Source organism: Giraffa tippelskirchi, chromosome 8 (assembly GCF_054371585.1).
Source record: "Giraffa tippelskirchi isolate mGirTip1 chromosome 8, T2T-mGirTip1v1.2.pri, whole genome shotgun sequence".
Taxonomy (NCBI): domain Eukaryota; kingdom Metazoa; phylum Chordata; class Mammalia; order Artiodactyla; family Giraffidae; genus Giraffa; species Giraffa tippelskirchi.
The window spans coordinates 83,013,754-83,037,917 of NC_137282.1; the positions used below are offsets into that span (position 1 = coordinate 83,013,754).

At 44.9% G+C, this 24,164-nt stretch overlaps 1 protein-coding gene across 4 annotated transcripts in view; it reads left to right on the top strand.

Annotated features, from left to right (window-relative positions):
* Positions 1 to 24,164, top strand: part of WDR70 (WD repeat domain 70) — a 320,625-nt gene that overhangs the window by 292,729 nt on the left and 3,732 nt on the right. The window contains exons 20-21 of one of the 4 annotated variants that reach the window (XR_014062734.1): positions 21,930 to 22,079; positions 22,558 to 22,788. The gene's annotated coding sequence lies outside the window, so the exon portion shown is untranslated. Of the gene's footprint in view, positions 1 to 4,601; positions 4,861 to 21,929; positions 23,266 to 24,164 lie in introns of those variants that run through there. The other 3 variants (XR_014062733.1, XR_014062731.1, XR_014062732.1) reach the window with 3 other exon arrangements.

Below are 24,164 nucleotides of genomic sequence, written 5' to 3' on the forward strand. Positions count from 1 at the left end.
AAATTTTGTTGAGGATTTTTGCGTCTATGTTCATCAGCGATATTGGCCTGTAGTTGTCTTTTTTTGTGCTGTCTTTGGTTTTGGTATCAGGGTGATGGTGGCCTCGTAGAAAGAGTTTGGAAGTGTTCCTTCCTCTGCAATTTTTGAAAGAGTTTTATAAGGATAGGCATTAGCACTTCTCTAAATGTTTGATAGAATTCTCCTGTGAAGCCATCTGATCCTGGGCTTTTGTTTTCAGGAGATTTTTGGTCACAGCTTCAATTTCAGTGCTTGTAATTGGGTTGTTCATAATTTCTGTTTCTTTCTGGTTCATTCTTGGAAGACTGAACTTTTCTAAGAATCTGTCCATTTCTTCCAGGTTATCCATTTTATTGCCATATGGTTGTTCATAAGTTTCCTACAATCCTTCATATTTCTGCATTGTCTGTTGTAACCTCTCCTTTTTCATTTCTAATTTTGTTGATTTGATTCTTCTCTCTTTTCTTCTTGATGTGTCTGGCTAAAGGCTTCTCAGTTTTGCTTATCTTCTCAAAGAAACAGCGTTTAGTTTTATTAATCTTTACTATTGTTTCTTTCATTTCTTTTTCATTTATTTCTGCTCAGATCTTTATGATTTCTTTCCTTCTACTAATTTTGGGGGTTTTTTTGTTTTTCTTTTTCCAGTTGTTTTAGGTTTAAAGTTAGGTTGTCTATTCAATGTTTCTCTTGTTTCTTGAGGTAGGATTGTATTGCTATAAGCTTCACTCTTAGAACTGCTTTTGCTACATCCCATAAGTTTTGAATTTTCGTGTTTTCATTGTCATTTGTTTCTAGGAATTTTTTGATTTCCCTTTTGATTTCTTCAGTAACCTGTTGGTTATTTAGAAACATGTTGTCTAATCTCCATGTATTTATGTTTCTTACAGTTTTTTTCTTGTAATTGATATCTAGTCTCATAGCATTGTGGTTGGAGAAGATGCTTGATAAGATTTCAGTTTCCTCAAATTTACTGAGGTTTGGTTTGTGACCCAAGATGTGCTCTGTCCTGGAGAATGTTCCATGTGCACTTGAGAAGAAGGTGTATTCTTCTGCATTTGGATGGAATGTCCTGAAGATATCAATGAGATCCATTTCATCCAATGTATCATTTAAGACTTGTGTTTCCTTATTAATTTTCTGCTTTGATGATCTGTCCATTGGTGTGAGTGGGGTGTTAAAGTCTCCTACTATTATTGTGTTACTGTCAATTTCTCCTTTTATGTCTGTTAGGGTTTGTCTTATGTATTGAGGTGCGCCTATGTTGGGTGCATAGATATTTACAATTGTTATGTCTTCCTCTTGGATTGATCCCTTGATCATTATGTAGTGTCCTTCCTTGTCTCTTGTAATCTTTATTTTAAGATCTATTTTGTCTGATATGAGGATTGCTACTCCAGCTTTCTTTTGCTTCCCATTTGCATGGAATGTATTTTTCCATCCTCTCACTTTCGGTCTATATGTATCTTTAAGTCTAAGTGGGTTTCTTGTAGACAGCATATATTTGGGTCTTTTTTTTGTATCCATTCAACCAGTCTGTGTCTTTTGTTTGGAGCATTTAATCCATTTACATTTGAAGTAATTATTGTTTTATGTGTTCCTATTGCCATTTTCTTAATTATTTGGGGTTGATTTTGTAGATCTTTTTTCTTCTCTAGTATTTCTGGGCTATATAAGTCCGTTTAACATTTGTTGTAAAGTTGGTTTGGTGGTACTGAATTCTCTTAACTTTTGTTTGTCTGAAAATCTTTTTATTTCTCCATCAATTTTGAATGAGATCCTTGCCAGGTACTGTAATCTTGGATGAAGATTTTTTTCCTTTCAGCACTTTAAATATATCCTGCCATTCCCTTCTGGCCTGCAGAGTTTCTGCTCAAAGATCAGCTATTAAGTGTATGGGGTTTCCCTTGTATGTTACTTGTTGCTTCTCCCTTGCTGCTTTCAATGTTCGTTCTTTGTGTTTAGTCTTTGTTAGTTTGATTAGTATGTGTCTGTGTTTTTCTCCTTGGGTTGATCCTGTATGGGACTCTATGTACCTCTTGGACTTGATTGACTATTTCCTTTTCCATGTTGGGGAAATTTTCAATGATAATCTCTTCAAAAATTTTTTCATACCCTTTCTTTTTCTCTTCTTCTTCTGGGACCCCTATAATTCAAATGTTGATGCATTTGATATTGTCCCAGAGGTCTCTGAGACTATCCTAAGTTCTTTTCATTCTTCTTACTTTATTCTGTTCAGAAGTTATTTCTACCATTTTATCTTCCAGCTCACGGATTCATTCTGCTTCAGATAGTCTACTATTGATAGAGTATTTTTAATTTCAGTAATTGTGTTGTTTGTCTCTGTATGTTTATTCTTTAATTCTTCAAGGTCTTTGTTAATTGATTCTTGCATTTTCTCCATTTTGTTTTCAAGGTTTTTGATCATCTTTACTGTCATTATTCTGAATTCTTTTTCAGGTAGTTTGCCTATTTCCTCTTCATTTATTTGGACTTCTGTGTTTCTAATTTGTTCCTTTATTTGTGTAGTATTTCTCTGCCTTTTCATTATTTTTTTTTAAACTTACTGTGTTTGAGGTCTCTTTTTCCCAAGCTTCAAGGCTGAATTCTTTCTTCCTTTTGGTTTCTGCCCTCCTGTGGTTGGTCCAGTGGTTTGTGTAAGCTTTGTATAGGGTGAGATGTGTGTTGGTTTTTTTTTTTTGCTTTGTTTGTTTATTTATTTGTTTTGTTTTTTCTCTGATGGGCAAGGCTGAGTGAGGTGGTAATCCTGTCTTCCGGTGATTTGGTTTGTGTTTTTGTTTTGTTTGTTGTTTAGATGAGGTGTCCTGCACAGGATGTTACTGGTGGTTGGATGATGCCGAGTCTTGTATTCAAGTGGTTTCCTTTGTGTAAATTCTCATTATCTGATACTCCCTAGGGTTAATTCTCTGGTAGTCTAGGTTCTTAGAATCAGTGCTCCCACTCCAAAGGCTCAGGGTTTGATCCCATGTCTGAAGATGACCCAAAGCTGGCGGGGATATCAAATTTGTTGAAGAACAAAACTGAGATTCAAAATGAGCTCAGAGGGGCTAGAGTACTGGACTGTTCCAGCCTCTTCATGGCCTGAGTGGAGGGGAGCCATGGCCAAGAGTTCTGCCCTTCAGCACTGGGGATGGGAGGAGGAGCAGGAACTGGGAGAGGAATGAGGACGAGAGGGGATGGGAGTCACAGCAACTGTGCCAGAGGCCATAGAAGGAGGAGGAAGAGGAAGAGGTGGGCGAGCAGGAGGAGGTGGCAGCTTCTGTGGCAGCTGCCCAAAATACAGATCTTTAATATTTAGTGGGTACATACTGGTCCCCATGAACCAGTTGCTAAATTGGTGAAAGCTTCCTGTTCTCTGGGTAAATACTTTCCTGAGCACCCTCAGTGTCCCCTTTCCTCCAGAGGAGACATCCCCCCAGAGCACACTCAAGCCCACTACCCTACTCTCTGGCTATAAAGAGGTTCCATCTGGCATTTTAATGGCCTCATTTTAAGGCCTTCATCTCCCTGACTCCATCGCAAGGTCTCACATCCATTTGCTGACAAGTCCTTGCCTGGAGCCCTGATAGCTGTTAACTACTTTGATTATCAGCCCTGCCTTTAGGTGATGCAGTCTGCAGCCTCTGGGCTGGACCATGCAACCCTGCCTGTGGAGCAGGGATGTGCTCTATCACACATGGCTTTTTGGTGTTTGGGTCGATTTTAACTTTTAATTGGAAAAGCTCTTTTATTTTCAGAAGTGTGTACATTTCCATAGCACAGTGCTAACCCTGATCAATCTGGAGAGGATTAGGTAAATTTTTATAACTGAAAGGAACAGGAAAATGATTTTTAAGTTTTGCAGCTCCAACACATTAAAATAATGTGATTTTTTTTCAAGTATTGTATGCCATTCCAGAGACATGTTTAAGTTCTTTATAGTCAACATCAGATGGCAGTACAGCTTGAAAAGAAAACAATAAAATACCTATTTGTTCCTTTCAAGCCTGCCTGTTTTCCTTTCCTTCACAAATAGCCATCTAAGTGAGACTGGAAGGCCAATCTCAGAGGAACCTGTTGTTTCTCCTCCAAGAGATTGTTCTATGTCTAGAGAAGCACGTGTTCTGTTTTAATTATAAACCGGTGGGGCACTGGGCCGGCTGGCTGGCTGCTCTGGCCGCCCTGGAAGCCGGAGGGCTGAGTGGAGGCCAAGAAGTTTGAGCATATCTTTGGGGTAATAAGAGATTTGGTTACACAAGGGAGGGGAGCTGATGGCTGGTCCGCTCATTTGGAGAAAACTTTCTGGGTGGTAGGAACTAAGGATAGGGTGTAAGAAAGTGATACGCTGGGAGAGGGGTGAGGTGAGCAGAGGAGGCCGGGCCCTGGCTGCCTGTGTCAGCCTGCGGAGGGCAGCTTCGCCTCTCCCCCGCGTCTAGCCGTCTCTCCCACACCGAGTTCACGGGACCAAATCGTGGTGGGGTTTGCCTGGCTCCCCTTTCCACAGCTCTTTCTCCTCGTGACCACCGAGATAAACCCACTTCTCAGTGCTCTGGCTAACGGGCTAACTTCTTGGTTGTCCCCTCCAGACTTTCCTGAGGCGGTGGAATGGAGAGGACAGCAGGCGCTTCTTGAATTCCCCTCCCTCCGAAGCAGAGGCAGTAGCTTCTGTGTCTTCTCCCTCTACAGCTGGAGTCTCCTGCTTTTATAGCTCCTGTTCCATCGTGTCCCAACCAGGGCTTACAGATCTCTCTCCCTGGTAGGATGTGGACCCTGCGATGCCAATGACCAGAACTTCTCTTGTTTGTAGAGCCAGCATCTGGCGCTGTATCTGCACAGATTAATTCAGTAAGTGGAATATATGTTCGCCAATCAAAGGCAGGCAAAATCCAGGCCAGGTGGGAAAGAGTACTGACATTACTGTGTACATTTGACACAATGATACTGCTTTCACGGAATCAAAGGGTAGTGAAGGCCTTAATGTGCCTGGGGAATCAGGAGTATGAGTCACACCAGGAGGAGCAGAGTGACTCAGATAGGATCAGTGAGCTTTTAGTCATGGCATGGTTTATGAGCTGGGAAATTGGTTGTCACTCAATGTTGAATAATCACTCAGATTTATGCACAGACATTCTGGGCAAATCAGTGTCCTATTTGTATAATCTATATTCATTTTGATTCCAGTTTGAATTTCTTGTGTACTCCATTTCCACCCTATCGGAATTAGCTGAGCTCATTTGTTAAATTCTCACAGTAAGCCTCAGGGGTACACCTTACTGGTGTGAACCCTCACAGGGGCTCTGGGAGGTGGCGACCATCCTCACTGTGCACCTGAGGCTCCGGGGCTCAGACTGGTCCCAAGGCAGGATGGCCCCGTGCTTGGAGAGACTCTTTCCAGACTCTGCCGCTTATAGTTATGGGACTTAGGGGAAGTTACCTAACCACAGTCATTAAAACCAGAACATTTGGAGAGAAATCAATGTGTGTCTTGGCCAACCCATGCTGGGCCAGTGCGTTAGAGTGGCTGTGGTAGTGAGTGACTTGCTCCGTGTCAGATGCACATGTATTTACGAGAACTGCGTGACCTCTATTGTTTCCTTTCTCTGGGACGAGGAGAGACGGCTCGAAGCAGCATTCCTTCAGTGCGCTAGTTCCGGAGTTGGGAAGAGCCCATTCAACTCACAAGCGGGACAGGCCTTTCTCTTGGACCTGAAAGATTTATGACCTGATCAGCCAGAAGCCCCACCACAAAAACTTCATTGAGCTGGTTACACATTATCTTCCGAATATCGGCTCAGATGAAAAGGACCGTCTGGCCCACTGACAACCATCCATTGGCTTCTGCACAGTGTATTATTGTCCAGCGCTTCCTCAGGAACTATAATTAGGTGATGGTGTAAGGAGGCCACGGTGTGCGTTTGAATAGCGACTCTATTTGGGTCATGATGTCACTCACTCAGAGTCCCTTCTCATCGTATGGCCTTCAGCGGAGTGTGGTTGGAATTCAGTACACATGAAATCAGACCTCCACTGAGTTTTACATGAAGTAATGATAGCCCTTGGGATGAAGAGCCTTTACATACCTGAAATAATTATGACTTAAGAGTTGAAGTTCTGGGACCCCACTTTTTAGCTCTTCAACCTGGACAAGGCTCTTAGACACTTCTTTTGTTCCTCTGCTAATTAGGGTTCATGGTACTAGTAACTTCTATGGGTTATAACATATGGTGCATATATTACCTGCCTTTCCCCTATCATACCCAATCAACGACTACATACTTCATGTTCCACCTCTGAAGTATTAATATCTCTCAACTCTTTCCATGGTTCTCTGTCCCCATGGCCACCATCCCGGGCCCAGCCACTGTCCACGCTTGCCTTAGGTCATTGCACTAGCCTCTTGGCTGGTTTCACTGCACCCACTCTTATATTCCTCTAATAGACAGGTTGCTTCCACAATCATCTTGTGGGCCAATTGCCTGGAACACAGCCTCCAGCTTCAAACCTTCCAGTGATTTGAACTAAGCCATTCTCTTAGGCTAAAGCCCCAATTCCTCATCTTGACTTGTAGGATAATGCATGATCTGTCCTTGTCTGTATCTCAAAACTCACGTCATGCCACTCATCTCCCCCACTCCCACCACCGCATCAGCATTCCATCCAAATCAGCTTATTTTCAGCAACTCAAACACATCAAGAACTCGCCTCTTTAAAAGCCCTCTGCACTGGTTGTTCCTTCTGCTTAGCACATTCTCTACCTGTTCTCCATCACTTCCCTGCCTTGCCAACTCCAGATGCTCCTTTGAGAATCAGTTTGAAATGCTGCTTCCTCGGGAAATCCTCCTGAGATGTCCCCCACCACCCCCACTATTATTATAATCTCCTGATAAATAGACATGCTCTACTTCCCAGCGTATGTCACAACTCCAATTCAATAATTACCTGGAAAGCATTTGTTTAAAGCTTATCTTCCTCCCTGGACTGTTTCTAAAACCCAGTTTCATTTCTAGTACACTAAGCGGCACATAATGTTCACTCATAAAACATTGTGGAGGGATGAAACTTGTTATTCCTCTCAGCACTTAATCCTGCCATTTTTTGCAGTTGAATATCCTTGGGTCACCTTTGCTAGTTAATGGCCAGCCTCCTCTTGGTTGAGGATAGCAGGCTCTGTGTGAAGGAAGCCCATCTCTATGTTTTCCTGGCCACCGAGGGCTGGGTGGAAAGCATGGTAGGAGTCAGGAAAGAGTCACTAGGCTGATGAATGTTATAGGTAGAAAGACACTTAGGGTTCAGTGAAGCCCTTGGCCACATTTTACAGATGGGGAAACTGAGGCCAAGAGAAATTGAAGGTTATGCTCAAGAGCAGAGCTAAGGAATGGATTCAGTTCTTTTCTCAGACATTAACACACACATATAGAAAAAATATATTTATACACAGTTTGTAGAACATTTTCTAAGTTTCATTTCTGTTGCTCTATTGATCTTTATAGCAGCCTTGAGAAGAAGGTAGGGCAATCGTTTATCCTCATTATACAGAAGAGGAAATAAGAACAGGGTGTCTGGTGACTTATGCCCACATCCGAGGTCAACCCAACTTACAAGTGCAAAAGCCTGAGTCCCTGAGCTTCTAGTTCTAGGGTGTATGTTTTTTCCACTACATTGCTCTGTTTCTCTTACAAATAAATACTTGTGTGTGCTTCGTCGCTCAGTTGTGTCTGACTCTATGACCCCATGGACTGTAGCCCACCAGGCTCCTCTGTCAACAGAATTTTCCAGGCAAGAATACTGAAATAGGTTGCCATGCCCTGACCCAGGGATTGAACCCGTGTCTCTTGCATCTGCTGCATTGGCAGGCAGATTCTTTACCACTAGCGCCACCTGGGAAGCCCCCAAACAAATACTTGGGCAACTCCATTTCCGGTAAGAAATGTACCAGCCAGAGAGTCTCAGATGGGAGCAGAGAAAAGTTCTGTTTCATTCTCTTCCTTGCTCACTTAGTGGCTGTGACGTCTGTGACCCAGGCTTCCCTCTGTCAGGTGACACAGGATAAAGTCAGAGGAGGTGATGGGAGGGGGGTGTAGGTGCTAAGAAGTCAAGGCTAAGCCCTTGCTCTGCTACTCACAGCTGGGGACCCTAACCAGCTCATCAGGAGCCTCTCTAAGCCTTAGGTGTCCAGCTCTAAAACATAGGTACTTGTTGCCTCTCTCAAGCATTGTTCAGGATTAAATGAGATAGTGCTTATAAGATACAGAGAAAACAGAAGACACTGCTTAAGCGTTACTTATCCTAACACCCAAGGCAGCCTGCAGCAACAGAGTTGAGAAAAAAAAAGTCAGAAAAGGTCAGCCTTTGGGTCAAAAAGGTGTAAGGAGTTCTCAGGAGGGCACCACGAACCCTGAGGTGTGGTTGAAAGGGGAGCAGATTTGCAGCTGATGCAGACTGTGTTTTAGCTGCAGTCTCTTTGGCTGCCTCCTGATTTCATCAGTCCCCATGTGTCCTGACTGCTGCTTCAGTGCCTTGCTTGTGGTGAGTGGGGGTGGAGTTGGGGCACTAACTTTGTTGGAGGTAGACAGTGTCTTAGCTGCCCCCTTCACCCCAGAAAAATCAACACATTTCCACATGAATTATGTTTCCTATCTCTGCATTTGGAGCGGGGAAGTTAAAAAAAGGAATGGGAGAAAATGTTTATAAATTCAGCTGACTGCCAATCTGAAAATGGTTCCATTCTTTAAGCCATTTGTGAGCTTTTGTTTTCCTAAGCTGCAACTTCACAAAATGCATACAGAAACCGCACTTTAAGGAAATCTACTCGATCGAGCTGTGAACACTGCCAATCTATGAATACCTTTCTTTGTAGTCTAGAAGTTAAAACACCATCCCTAATGGTGAAACTACAAAAGATAAATTGAGAATTTCATTATCGACATTTAAATTAAAATTTCATGGCAGACTCAGGAGCAAGGAGGTGGGGTTGTGGAAAGAGGCAGCAGATGATCGAAGTAGAGACCCAGTGTAAAAAAAAAAGAGATCAGGTCATTCCTGGAGAGGGTGGTCCGCTTCTGGAGAAATGACGGCCCTGGGAATTTACCATGTCCCTGGGCTGCACTTCAGCCCAAAGACTGTCGCTTGTCCACAGATCAAGGACAAGCCCAAGGGCAGACCCATCCTCCCCAAGTCCCCAAGACCGAGATGAAAGCAGAAGCTGGAATAATTTCCAGCGCGAAATCACCGTGGCAAAGATCCGGAATCTTACACTGGCATAGCGAGCTCATTCTCTCCGTGTGGGACTCCTTGTTGAATGAGGGGGCAGAGAACATCTGAGTCTGCCCCCCACCAGGGCCCCAGGGCACCGAGTCCCCAAGCCAAGTCTCCTGTGCCACCGTTGCCACCAAACCCCATTTTGAAGGGCACAGCTTTTTCTAAAGAGAAGACAAAGCCCTCTCTGCTTCACAGAGTCATACAGTCATATATTTTTCAAAGATTGAAAATGATGAATCCAAGTTCATAAATGAGATGTTCAGGATGGCAAGGCAGTTGAGGCATGTACACGCATATGCCTGGAAATAGCTTCTATGGTTAAGGAAAAGAAAGCAAGTGAGGATGTTACTATGTGTGTGGGTGGGAAAGGAAGGTGGTCTTGGATTCTGCTGTCTATCTTAGCTTAGTTAAATTGTCGAGCATAAGGAACCTAGTAGTAAGTGTCCAAGTGGATTGAGGAAGACACAGTTGTGATGGTGGGCCAACATGATTCCCAGTGTCATCACTGTGTCTGGCTCCAGGTCCCCATTCTCCTGCTTTTGTCCACATCCTTGGGCTCTCATCCCCGCCTCCCGGCCATCAGTGATCACGTGGGTGTTGTGACCCTTAACTCGTCATCCTCAGGCTCTACTGTCTGTCTTCTCCTTCAAGTCCCACAGGCAGCCTAAGGGCACCACATCCAATGTGGAGAATTGGTCACAAAACGAGGGCACCTGCCATGCCCACCAGTGGCTCCATCGATCCCATCATCCACACATGAGCCTGGGAATAGTCACAACCCCAGTTTCTCCCTCTGCCCTCTTGTCTAACCTGTTACCACATTACTTCTTCTTTCTGTTCATCCCACTGGTCTCCTTCTCTCCTTCCCACCCCCGCTATGACTGTCTTGATTCACACCTTCATCTACATCTTGCTCCTGGGCTGTTGAAGCAGTCACCTCCAAACTGGTCTCCCTGGCTTCTCTTCGTATCTCTTCCAAGCCACGCTCTACACTGTTGCTGCCGGAATCTTTCTGCAGTGCAAATGTAATTGTGATGTGACCCTCAAGGCTTTGGGTCACCTGCAAGATGAAGTCCAAACTCCTCACCGAGGCAGGTGAAGTTCCCCTGGCCCTGCACCCTGTCCATCTCTCCAGCTTTCTCTTTTATTCACTTCTCTAACTTCTTTACTCAGCACATGTTTATTACACCTGCTTGGTGCCAGGTACTGTGCAGGTGAAGTGACGTGGTGGTAAAAGTAACTATCACCCTGCACCGTGTAATCTGTCTACACAGAGCATGTGCTGGTCAAGCTTAGTACGTTTGCTCACTCAGTTCTCTCTGCTTCTCCCTTGAGCCTGCACATCCTTCCCCCACATCTATGGGCAGGAACACTCATCTTTCAGTCCTCAGCTTAGGGCCCCTTCCTTAACAGAGCCATATCAGAACTCTCCTTTCTCTGTGTCCCAGCTACTGTGTGTACACAGGCCTTTCGTGAGCTCACAGTATTCCAAGGCTGGCCGTAATTCATCTGACCTCTGTGACCTCGGGCAAGTCCTGGGCCTTGGTTTCCTCATCTGTGAAATGAAGGCACTGATGATACTGCAGGGAAGGAAGAACTATACCTTGACCCACCTTAAATGTTCAGTTGGGACTCTTCAATAAAAAGATTAACAGGAGAAAAATGGCTTACTAATATGTGCAGCACACATCATATGGGAGAATCCTGTATAAAAATATAATAATTCAAAGCGGTAGCTTAGAATTTCACCTTATATAACATCTTAAACAAATAACAGAAAATTTGGAGAGACGTGATGGGACAAAGGAAAGCAGTTGTAGGCTTCCAAGGGCAGCAAACTGTGGGAAGGTAAATAAAGGGAGGAAACTAATGGAGTGAGGTTTGTTTGCAGATTCCTCCCCAGCCACCTCTGGTCTGATAATCTGTCTTCAGAAAAAGGAAAATTTACATCCTGAAAGGGGAACTTTTTCTGATTTTGTTGCTTTTTTTTTTAGGCTGCTCTATGTGGGCATGCAGGGATCTTATTCCCTGACCAGGGACCCCTGCAGCAGGAGCACCAAATCTTAATTACTGGACTGCCAGGGGAAGTCCTGAGTTTGTTGCCTCTTAATTGCTTTTAGCTCAAGATGCCAAAGAGGCATATTTTGGGGTGATATATCCTGGTTTCTTTCAATTTCAACACGATGTTTTAAATATAGCCTGTGTGTACCCACTGAATATTAGCTGCTATGATAACGATAATGATGTTGGCAACAAGGAAGAGAAAAATGAGGCAGCAACCAAGAAAAACAGTTTGGTGGTTTCTCACAGAGTTCAACATAGAGTCATCATATGACCAAGCAGTTTCATGCCTAGGTATGTACCCGAGAGAAGTAAATACACATATACACACAGAAACTTGTACACAAATATTTATAACAGAATTATTTGTAATATCCAAACCCGAGAAACAACCCAAATGTCCATTGACAGATGAACGGATAAACAAATTGTGTATACAGTACAAAGGAATATTACTCAGTCATGAAAAGGAAGCTGTGATATATGCTACAGCTTGACTGAATCTTAAAAACATGATCTGTCAGATTACTAAGGGATGAGTTCGGCCTTGTGGAAAAGAGCATTCTAACAGTTTGTTCCAAAGTGACATCTGTGAACACAGACCTGAAATACTAGGATTTGGATGGAAAAGGGAGGGAAGCCTCAAACAACAGGTAGCATGAGAAAAGGATCAAGCAAATACCAGGGAAGATGGTGAGTGGATGGAACAAGGGATTCTTGTCAACACTGGTCAAGAGGGTAGCAAGGAGGGAGGTTGGTGGGCAAGGTGCTATGGACACCATCAAAGGTGTGTGCTCCATGCTCTGGGAAGGGCCTGCAAAAACTAGGGCAGTGAATGAATAGGGAGACTCGGAGCAAAGGGATGTGAGAGGATTTTGTGGCTATGATATAGAAGCTTGGGGAGAAGTAAGGCAGCTGTAGGAAAGACTCCATCTGCAGGGAATATATAGGACTGTGTGGCAGGTGAGGCTGAAACAATCAGACTGTGGGATTCAGTAGCGAATGTCTGTACCTCATAGCAGGGGGAGCACTGCCAGCCCAGGTGGAAACGGCGGATGCTGTGGTGTCTTGCCTGGCAGAAGGTGGGGCTCAGAGTGGGGCTGCAGACGTCCTGGCTCAGGGTATATCTCCCAGGTCTCCAATTCCTCGAGTCCACTGGACATCACCTCTCTTGGGTTCCTGCAGCCTTTGGTACTTGCCTTAGTTTCAACTTGTTCTTCTTTTTCAGTAAATGAGGAGCATCTTGAGGGCAGATGTCTTGATTGCCACACAGTTCAGGCAGGAGGCACTCACTCTCTGCTCATTTGATTGAATAGCATCTCATCATTTAGGGAAGAGGACTTCCCTGGTGATTCAGACAGTAAAGAATCTGCCTGTACTGCAGGAGACCTGGGTTCAGTCCCTGAGTCAGGAAGATTCCCTGGGGAAGGGAATGGCTACACACTCCAGTATTCTTACCTGGAGAATTCCATGGACAGAGAAGCCTGGCAGGCTACGGTCCATGAGGTCGCAAAGAATCAGACAGGACTGAGCGACTAACACTTTCACTTTTCACTGCCTTCCAGATACCCTTAGAAAATGAAAATGCCTTCCCAATTAATGGTTACAGGTGACATTCCTAACTTGTTGCCTGGTGTGGACAGGAAGTAGAACTTGAGAAGAGGAGTGAATAAGTCCCTCATTTCAGTTCAGTTGCTCAGTCGTATCCAACTCTTTGCGACAGAGGATGAGATGGTTGGATGGCATCACCGACTCAATGGACATGAGTTTGAGTAAACTCTGGGAGTTGGTGATGGACAGGGAGGTCTGACGTGCTGCAGTCCATGGGGTCGCAAAGAGTCAGAATAAGTCCCTAGGAGAGGTCAAAAGTCATCTCTTTTTTCTTTCCTTTTAGCTTCTGCATTTTTGCATGAGGGTTGCATTTCAGCGGGAAGCTTGGAAGGCTTCTTCTTGGATAATGGTAGGTTTGAGCTGAGAAGAGATGAAAGAGTAGGAAGGAGATTTGGTATGTGATGAAGGAGAAAAGAATCAAGAATATGCTCGGTTTACCAGATTTTATCATGCAAACAGGCCAGGCCACAGGCCCTGGTGCAGGGAGGTTGTCATTGGGCACCTTTACTTGGCTGGGCCTCTGCTGCTCCTGGGAAGCTGTGGGCCATCTGACTGCATTTCAGCACTGTGCTTAGTGGACTGGCTGTAACAGTCAGCATTACAGATGCACTGTAGCTTCACTTCTGCTGCTGCTGCTGCTGCTGCTAAGTCACTTCAGTCATGTCCAACTCTGTGCGACCCCATCCCTGGGATTCTCCAGGCAAGAACATTGGAGTGGGTTGCCATTTCCTTCTCCAATGCATGAAAGTGAAAAGTGAAAGTGAAGTCACTCAGTCGTGTCCGACTCTTAGCGACCCCATAGACTGCAGCCTACCAGGCTCCTCCATCCATGGGATTTTGCAGGCAAGAGTACCAGAGTGGGTTGCCATTGCACTTCTGGGATCTCTAATTCCACCTCGTAGGATAACTGTCTGCTCTTCAAGCCAGTGTTACTTGCCTGATAGTGCTTTTTATACAAAATTTTCAGCATTAACTCTGCTTGTGACTATTTACGCTCCCACCAAGGCCAGGAAAGTAGTCAGAACTGGCCCAGGCTTGTTGAAAGTATTCCCGGATCAATATTCTTAAACTATTGTCTTCACTGTGTCTCTCCACTGTAAACATCTGCTGTGGTCTACGTTGTTGCTACTCAAGGCATGGTTTGAGGACCAGGATCAGCGGCATCACCTGGGAACTTGTTACACCATCCCAGCCCTGCTGAATCAGAATCTGCATTTTAACAAGATCCCTGGGTGCTTTATTTGTACATTGAAGTTGGAGGAGGTCTGGTTGACATAGACTGAGAGAAGCACAGCTTCTTAGTTGACACCATATCACTGATTGGTCCTCCAAATAAATATTCACTCCAGGATATCCTGATCTAAATCAGCTGGTGCCCTTAAAAAGCTCTCTCTTAATGTGTGTGCTTATGGCTTTTACTTTCAGACATCATTCTTATTTTTGCCCACAGAAATTTGTCCAGTACTTATTCTTCCATAAGTGATTTCTCCTGAGATGCTGCCTTTATTCCCCCAGTTGTCCATGTCCCGCAATCAATCCCATGTCCTTCCCACTTCCATATCAAGCCTGACATTCCAGATGCTACACCGTGTGAGAGCCCACTGTCCCTTTCTTTGCCTGAACATGAGTTGGGCAGCCTTCAGAACATACCATATTTGTTCATTCACACTTCTGTATCTTAGCCTTTCAGGGGGTCACCTATGGAAGTTCCTTTACCCCTTCGGTCATGCTTTCAAGGTCTAGTTGTAGCTACATGACTTGTTTGAAGCCCTTCCTAGATGCATCAAAAATATCAAGGCCACACTGCTCCTTCCCTTATCCAAACTCAGATAATTTGTCTATACCTATGATTTGGGCACAAAATCCTAGGGACCTTTGCATTGAAGTGTCAATAGTTTTACATGTTTACAAAGAAACAGCAGGATGATTCTCTTTGTCACTTTAAATTTGGAAATAATTTTAGATAGAAAAGTTGTCAAAATAATAAGGGGAGAGCTCCCGTACACCTTTCACTCAGCTTCTGCTAACACTAACATCTTCCATAGCCACATACAGTGAGCAAAACCAGGAAATTAACCTTGGTACAATACTATTAATGAAACTACAGATCTTACTAAGGGAGATTTCTTCAGTTTTCCAACTAATGTTCTTTTCCTGTTCCAGGATCCAACCCGTGGTCCCACCCTGTCTCAGTAGTCATGTCTCCTTAGTCTCTTCCAACCTGGGAATAAATCTTCTCTTTCCTTGCTCCTCCAATGCTTGACGCTTTTGAATAGTGCTGGTCAGCTATGTTGTAGAATATCCTTCAGTTTGAGTTTGATACTTTCTCAAGGCTGGAGTAAGGTTTTGCATTTTTGGTAAAAATTACACACGAGTGATTTTGTGCCCTTCTCAGGGTGTCATTCTATCAGGATTGATATTAATATATCTTATTGCTGATGATCTTAGCCTTCCTCACCTCGTTAAGGTGGCTTCTGCTGAGTTTCTCTACTATAAAGTTACCATTTTCCTCTTTATAATTAATAACTATCTTGGGAGAGATATTTTGAAATTAAGCAAATACCATTTTCTACTCAAATATATACCCACTGATTTTAACATCCATTGGTGGATCTGCCTTCAAGATGTATCACTGTGGCACCGACTGTGTGTATATTCATAAACACTCAGTTGTGTGCGATAAGTCCCGGTTTAAATCAGTCCAGTAGGGTTATCTATTAATTAGACTTTCTTTGAATTGTCTTTCTAAAGAGGTCCATTATAACAGGGTGGCACAATCAACTAAGTGAAACAGTCCTTCATGCATCCATCCATCCATCTAATATTTCTTTCAATTTTTTTGTAAAATAAATTGATTGCCAATCTTCATATTTCTCCCAGTTATGCCCTAACTGGTGTCCCCTACTCCCTGCTGTTCTGTTTGAATTATTACGTGAACTGGCTGTTTTGCCCAAATGAATAAGCTAAGACAGGACCATTAATTTTTTTGAGCAGATGGTTGTCTGAATCAATGTGAAAAATGAGATGCCAAATTGTTTTCCTGGAATGTGCCATCACAGAAAATGCTGCTGTCATGGACATCCATTGCTTGTGCCTGCGCAGTGTCTCTCATCCCTTCCTTAAGGTCACAGCATCCAACTTTTCTTTGCAAAATCTCCCCTCCCGTGTTCTTAGTCCATGTGATTTAGTGGAGTTGGCCCACCTGCTGGCATCGGAGGTGGGCACACGCCCCAGGCCTGGGCAGAATTAGCCATCCCTTTTGCCATAGCAGCGCTTCCCAGGTGGCACTAGTGGCAAAGAACCTGCCTGCCACTACAGGAGACATGAGAGTCAGGTTCGATCCCTGGGTCAGGAAGATTCCCCTGGAGGGGGGCTTGGCAACCTATTCCAATGTTCTTGCCTGGAGAATCCCGTGGGCAGAGAAGCCTCGTAGGCTACAGTCCACAGGGTTGCAAAGAGTTGGACACAACTGAAGCAATTTAGCACACACACACACTGGCCATAGTAAATGACTGAGAAATTGGCATCTGGTTCTAGTTGGCTAATCAGAATCTCTTCTAAAATCCTTGGTGGCATTATTACTGGGTATTTAAGAGAGTGGGGTGGAAGCCTGAAGCTTCCACTGTACATCTTTGCCACTGTGTGTGGGGAAAACAGACTTGAGAATATGGCTGACACAGTGAGAGACAGTGAAGTGGGAAGAGTGAAAGGGACCTGTTCCTTGTGATGTCTTGATCACCTGGATCTAGCTTTTCCTGAAGCAAGGTTCATCCCAGGACTTTTCAGTTTCATGAGCCAATCTGTTCCCTTTCACTGCATAAGACAGCTTGAGTTGAGTTTCTTCTACTTGTAACTCAAAGTCCTGACAAATAGATACTTTTTGAGTATCTACTACCCATGAGGACACATGCTTGGGGCTCTGCAGGATTCAAAGACGAGCCAAATGTGTGCCTTGCACTCCAGGAGCCCTCAACCTAGCAAAAAACACAAGATCAGTGCACTAATATCCACATGAAAAGGGCCCATGTGATCAGCCTGATCCACCCATGAAGAGCATGGCTGTTGGACTGCAGTGAAGAGAGTGATGAATATCAGCTGGGGGGAAATTGGAGCATTGACGAGATGAGGGACATTATTATTCCTGGCAGAGGGAAAGGCTTGGGCGAGGTCCAACTGTGGAAAGTGTAAACATCTCAGTGTGTATTTTGAGATTTTGAGGTTCTATGGGTCATCCATAGTGACTGAAGGGTAAAGGTTAGGCTAAAAAGGAAGATTCAGGGGACAAAAACAAACAAACAAACAAACAACCTAGAGAAAAGATTAGTTTAAAACAAATTGAAAAGCTTTCGATTGGCAGTCTGAGGGTTTGACTGGCAGCAGGAAAGCAGAGCTGGATTCTGAGTAGAGGAGCTAGGTGATTAAGATGTATTTGGCAGCATGAGCAGAGTTGGAGAGGGCAGGGCTGGGCGGCAGGTGAGGAGGCCAGTGAGACTGGCTGGCTGAATTTCAGGGCAGGGTTGGGGAGGACCAGATGGAAAAAGAAGGCTGGAGGCAGGTGGAATCCCAGCCTCTGAGAACATGCTGCCCAGAGCTTTTGGCCATATTTGCTCAAGAATCTTCCTTGTCGTATCATTTGAAAGCCATACTTTTTATTTCACGCCAAACATTGTCAGAGGGAGCAGTGGCAGATTCATCCTGAATGTGAGCCAGCCGGCCTGGCACGCACACGTTTAATGGCATTCCAGACCTCAAGGCCTGGCAGGCGCCCTGGGAGCCCTGCCCCGGCTCTGACTCCTGCCTCCCCGGAGTGAGGACCAGCATCCTTCTTCTTACTGGGTGACCTTCCGAGCAGAAAAAGTCCAGCCTGAGACTCCAGCCCGACCCCACACAAGCTGCGGACAGCTCGGCCCTCTTAGTGATGCCTCTGCTTTGGACTCAGACTAGGAGCCATCCTGTTCACACCCTCTATCCTCCCACTCTCCCATTCTCCCCACTTGCCCAGGCTTGAGCAACTCCCGTCCGCACCGCAATCACTAACCCTGGCTCAAGTCACCATCGTCTCTCACCTCGATTCCTGCATCTGCCTGGCTGGTCTCCTGGCTTCCACAGTCTCAGTTCAGTTCAGTCCAGTCACTCAGTCGTGTCTGACTCTTTGTGACCCCATGAACTACAGCACGCCAAGCTTCCCTGTCCATCACCAACTCCCAGAGCTGAGCTTGCTCAAATTCATATCCATTGAGTCGGTGATGCCATCCAACCATCTCATCGTCTGTTGTCCCCTTTTCCTCCTGCCTTCCATCTTTCCCAGCATCAGGGTCTTTTACAATGAGTCAGTTCTTCACATCAGGTGGCCAAAGAATTGGAGCTTATTCCTTACAGTGAATATCCAGAACTGATTTCCTTTAGGATTGACCGGTTTGATCTCCTTGCAGTCCAAGGGACTCTCAAGAGTCTTCTCCAACACCACAGTTCACAAGCATTAATTCTTTGGCTCTCAGCTTTCTTTATGGTCCAACTCTCACATCCATACACGACTACTGGGAAAACTATAGCTTTGAGTAGACAGACCTTTGTCGGCAAAATAATGTCTCTGTTTTTTATTATGCTGTCTAGTTTTGTCATAGCTTTTCTTCCGAGGAGCAAGTGTCTTTTAATTTCATGGCTGCAGTCACCATGTGCAGTGATTTTGGAGCCCAAGAAAATGCAGTGACTTTGGAGCCCAAGAGTTCCGCAGTCTGCAGCTCAGCAAAACAGCTAGAACAGTCATTCTTTAACATCACAAACCAGATCTTGTCACCCCTCTTTTTAAACCCTTCTCATGGCTTTCTGCCTGAGTAAGAATAAAATCCCACATCCCTGTGGTGCCCAGGGACTCTGTGCTCTGACTCAGAGCATAACTGAATTTCCTCGTCAACTGGTTACCTCCTCAACTGAATTTCCTACCCTTCCCTTTGAGCCTTTCTGCTGCTCCTTTGCCGGCCTCTGCTGATGGCTCTCTTTCTCTTCATGACCCATAACGTGCCTCATCATAACAGAGGCATGTGTCTGTCAGAAGAGGTGCAGGCATGCTTCAGTAACAGATAATCTCCACATTTCGGTGGCTCCCATAACACAAGACTAGTTCTCATCCATCAGGCCATGTCTGTTGTGGGTTGGCAGAGTGGCCTTGTTCATCAGTCACTCCAAGATGACACAACAGCTGCTTTCTTGACTGTTCCTGATTGCCGTCCGATAGAAAATGAAAGAGACTCTCAAGAGTCTCACAAGGGCCATTAAATGTTGGTTCAGAAGAAGCCCATCTCACTTCTGCTCATACTCTTTGACTAGTCACTGGCCTCAGTCAAGCACAAGAGAAGCCAGCTGTGTGATCTAATCACACAGCCAGAAATGGAAGGGATCTGTCTTTCTTTGGTCAATAGCATGAATGAACAGCACGAGAACTCATTTATCTGTGTGTATAGCATGGATTAGAACCCTTGGTGTGTCTTCTAGTCCAGACGTTGTAAATGATGGCAGGGTTGGGGTAGAGACAGTGGAGAATGATGACAGGGAGGAGGGTTAATTACCTCTGCTCAAGCACAGAGAAATGAGAACACAGCTGAGTTTGGTTGCTCACTGGACCAGTGATGCGTGTTAAAAAAAAGGGGGTGGTTATTTCTCAGGTCTTTCAGGCCAAGCATGGTGGCATACTAGTGGTGGGGTGGAACGATCCTCTTGCTCAGAAATAACTTACTTCTGGTATCTGCAGTTCTTCCATTAGAGATTCATTCCTTTGATTCTATAATACCATTTCCCAAGTTGTGTCCAACAACACACTTATATTAGATGTCAGCATGTGCTCCTTGGTCAAATAAGATGGTGAGGTGCTGAGTTAAACAACAGTGAACAGGCCTTGATTGATACGTAACATGTACTGTCTCTTCCTGAGATGGAATCAAAATATGCAGCATTTCTCCAGTTTTTAAAATCAAGGAACCCTTTCCTCCCTGAATGCTCCCCTAGTGTTAACTAGATGGTTGGGGAAAGGCTGATCTGGGAGCCTTTTCAGTCCCCTGGGGTACGAGAGGCTTTTCATGGGAGAAGGAAAGCAGTGGAGACCAGGCTTTGAGAGGATGGGCCTGCAGAGGGACTGGGGGTGAGGGACAGAGGGTCTGAGAGGGAGAGGTCAGGTGCGAAGATCAAAAGTGATCCTTTCCCCAGGGATGGATACAGAGCTGGAGTCGGCAGAGTGCGAGCTCCTGACCCCACCCCATACCCCTCACACACCAACCCTCTCTGCTTCCTCCTGTCTCCTGCCCAATCCATTCAGTCTCCAAAGCTCTACCTTTTCAAGTCAACAGCACACCAGGCCATCTCTAGTCCTGGCTTAGCTCTCAAGTCCCTGCTGCCTGAAATACCCTCTTTTCTTCAACTCCAGTCTGGGAAATTCCTTGTCTCTTTTAACCATCTGTCAGGCGTCCACCTCCAGGACGCCATCCTTGATACCTTTATCCACCCCACAGCCTCAGCTGGATTTATTATTCCTCTAAGCTCCCATAACACACTGTGTCTCTTCATCGCTGCCCTCGTCACTTGGTATTTTTTAAAAGATATTTGTTTACTTATTTATTTAGCTGTGCTGGGTCTTAGTTGTAGCATGTGGGATCTAGTTCCCTGACCAGGGGTTGAACCCAGGCCCCCTGCTTTGGGAGTACAGTCTTAGTCACTGGGCCATCAGAGAAGTCCCACCACTTTGTACTTTAATATTCTTATTTCTGTTCCTCTAATCTAGGATGCCCTTGAGGGCTTTATCTTTATATCCTTATGTCCTCCTCTCCTAGGAGATAGATACTAATTAATTGAATGAATGAGGCCCATGTACAAGAAGTGTGTTAAAATCACCTACATGTCCCAATTGAAAGAATTCCCCAAGTTAAAAGGATCTATTCCGCATATTTGAAAACCTCATCTTGTTTGTCATGCCCACCTCAGCTGGTTCTCTGATCTCCTGGGGCCTAAAGTCTTCTCTCTGCCTTCCTCACCATCCGCTCTTCTATCTGACCTGTTCTTACCTCTCTCATCCCCTCATGTCCTGATTCATGTCGTTTCTCAAGAAGAATGAGTGAGTCTTAGAAGGTTAACGGCCATGCTTAGGTTTGTTTCCTTGAACAGTAAGTAAATGCAAATATCCTGAGAAGACAATCTAACTTTAAGGGTGAGAAGAAAGTTTTTTGTTTGTTTATTTTATAGTTCAAGATTGGCTTTAATGATTGAATAAGATGGGGAAAACTAGAAAAAACCTGTGGGTAGAGGACCTGGATATGTTGTTGCTAGCAATGCACTCAAGAGCTGGATCACAGCTTTTGTGGGTCAGAGGTCCTTTTGCCTTTGGGGACCTCTTCTCCGTAAAAAAATATGAGAAATTCCATGATTGCATTAATATATAAAGATAAATATAATCCAGGCTGAATTTGTTATTCCATATTTGTTATTGTTACATTCAGTTTTCCTTCTGATTTTAAAAATACTAAAATTTAAGTCATTTTTGGATTTCTGAACATCTCATGGCCCTTAGGCACAGTGTCCAAGGTGCCCTGTGTGATGAGGAAGTCAGTTCCCAGCCCACCACACTGCCTGCTGCTCCTGGAATGCACAGTGCCCTTCCAACCCTTTGGGTTGCCCTGTTGCTTCCATTTGGAATGACTCTGTCCCTCTTCCTGCCCCTGCCCTTTGCCCCGTCCACCTAACAGGTTCCCTCTCACATGCAAGTCCCAACTTGACAGTTGCTTCTTTTCTACCAGATTTAGCAAATTAAAATATAGGATGCCCCGTTAACTTCAGATAAACAATGAGTAATCATTTTAATAGTCATGTCCCAAATAGCACATGCTGCAAATGTTGCATGAGACATAGTTATACTAAGAAATTAGGCATGTTTACCTGAAATTAAAGTTTTCTGGGAACCCTGCTGTGTAGTTTTCCCTCTATTTTTTTTTTTTTTTCAGGTTTTCTTCCCACCTGCTGCTCTTGGAGGCCTTTTGGTACTTTTCAGACACCTGTCACTGCATATCCTCCACCCCAACTGCACTTCCATCATCGTTATCCTCACCTGCCACGGGGCCGGGACGTGGCAGCATATTAATGATCACATATGAGTAAGTAGGTGCTTTCCTCTTGTTTTCCCAACTTTCTATTTATTTTCAGGGATGACGTGGCAGCATCTGGATTTGATTTCATTCAGGAGGTTGTGTGGGGAGATGAGAGTCAAGTCAACTATCGTGTGGGATTACAGTAACACCTTTTTAAACAAATATGCCTCTCAAGAAGATATTTGGGGCTCAGACACTTCCTTACCTGGTGGAAAAACGCTTGGAGCCTATAGCTGACACTTTCATCTCCTCCCTGCTGCTGTGCTCTGAGAAGCGAAGGTGGATGGTGTGAGGGGTAGACTCCCTCCTCCCTGTGATGCTGAGGTCAGGCAGCAAGTCAGCCATGGCCCAAGAGGATCCCTGTGTATGAAGGGGAGAGGGCTTTTTTTGAGACTTAGGTTAAGGGAATTCTGATTTCCCATCTTTACTTTGGGAGTGGACTGGTTCTTTTAAAAGTTCTTTTAAAGTGTTACTTTGGCATCAGATGCACAGGAGAAAACCAGCCTGAGATGATGGTGCACACAAGCCCCATGAGACCATCTGAGCCCAGTGTCCAGGGTTCTGACCCTGTGCTCTCACACCATTCTCAGCAGTAAGGACTCCAATGCCCAACAAGAGCCGCACTCCTCTGAGGACCACGGTGAGGGGACATCCACTATGGGCCAGCCAAAGCATTGGTGGTTCCTAACAACTTGAGTTGGGTGAGCATGTATTGGTAAGCATGGTTAAAGTTGCTTTTCTCATTGCTGCTAAGAATTTCCCAGCTTTCAACATACTCTCTCTTTCTTGGTTGAGTGGAACTTCCAAAGCTGACCACTGGTTAATCATGCTGAACAAGAAATCCACAATGCCCAAATGTCCAGAATGTGTGTGTGTGTGTGTGTGTGTGTGTGTGTGTGTATACATGTGCACATGGGGAGCACCCCAGCTGTTTCCCCATGTGTTTCTGCCCCTTTACAAATCTCCAGTCCCCCTCTCTGCTCATCCCCATGTTTACAGGAGCAGGCAACATGGCCCAGGGTAGTTTCAAGGGATGGTCAACAGATATTAAGAAAAAGCAAACAAAGCCATAGACATTTTCATGGTCCATCTGGGGAAGTCTGCACACTCCATGCTCCTCCTGGTTGGTCACAATATTCATTAGTTTAATAAAGGCTCTAATAGGTTCTACATTTCTCTCTCTCTTTTAAAATATGGTTTTGTGACTTTTTTAATTTTTAAATTTATTTTTGGCTCTGCTGGGTCTTCGTCACTGCACAGGCTTTTCTCTCATTGTGGCAAGCAGGGGCTGCTATGTAGTTGTGGTGGGCTTCTCATTGCAGTGGCTTCTCTTGTGGAGCTCAGGCTCTAGGGCAGGAGGGCTTCAATAGTTGGATCTCATGGGCTCGGGAGTTGTGGCTCCTGGGTTCTAGAGCACAGGCTCAATAGTTGGGGTGCACGGCTTAGCTGTCCGGGGGAATGTGGGAGCTTCTGCGGCTAGGGATCAACTCTGTGTCTGCTGCGTTGTTAGGTGGATTTTCTACCACTGAGTCCACTAGGGAAGCCCTACACTTCTCTTTTTAACTTCAAAAAGATGTTATATAACTCAGTGTTTGCCCAACTTATTTGATCAGAGAACCAACTCCATTTTTTAGTAATATCTCAGCTGGTTTGTCATCCTGGAAACACACTTTGGGGAAATGGTAAAGGGAGAGGAGATAAGCAAGTGTTTGCATTCCTCTCCGAACTTTGGACCAGAATTTAGCATGGAGAAAGCATCCTGGCCCAAGCGTTGCCCTGGAGGCAGGACTCCAAGTGCCGAGGGTGGGTACCAGGCACTGTCCCCGCGGGGAGGGGAAGGACATTTCTGGCACTGTACTGACTGCGCTCTGCTGGAAAGTCTAGGCTGGTGGCCACTTAGAAGAGTCTTAAGAGCATCAGTTTTGTTTTGGGCTTGAAACGCTGTACAAGGCCACCTTTTAATAGTCACAAGGCCTCGGGTGACACAGCACGGGGTGTGTGTCATCCGAGGAGGAAGCATGCTCTCCTCCCCCAGCCCCTGGCCATGGCATTTCCTCTCTTCGGTGTGTTTTTCTTGCCACCAGAACAACT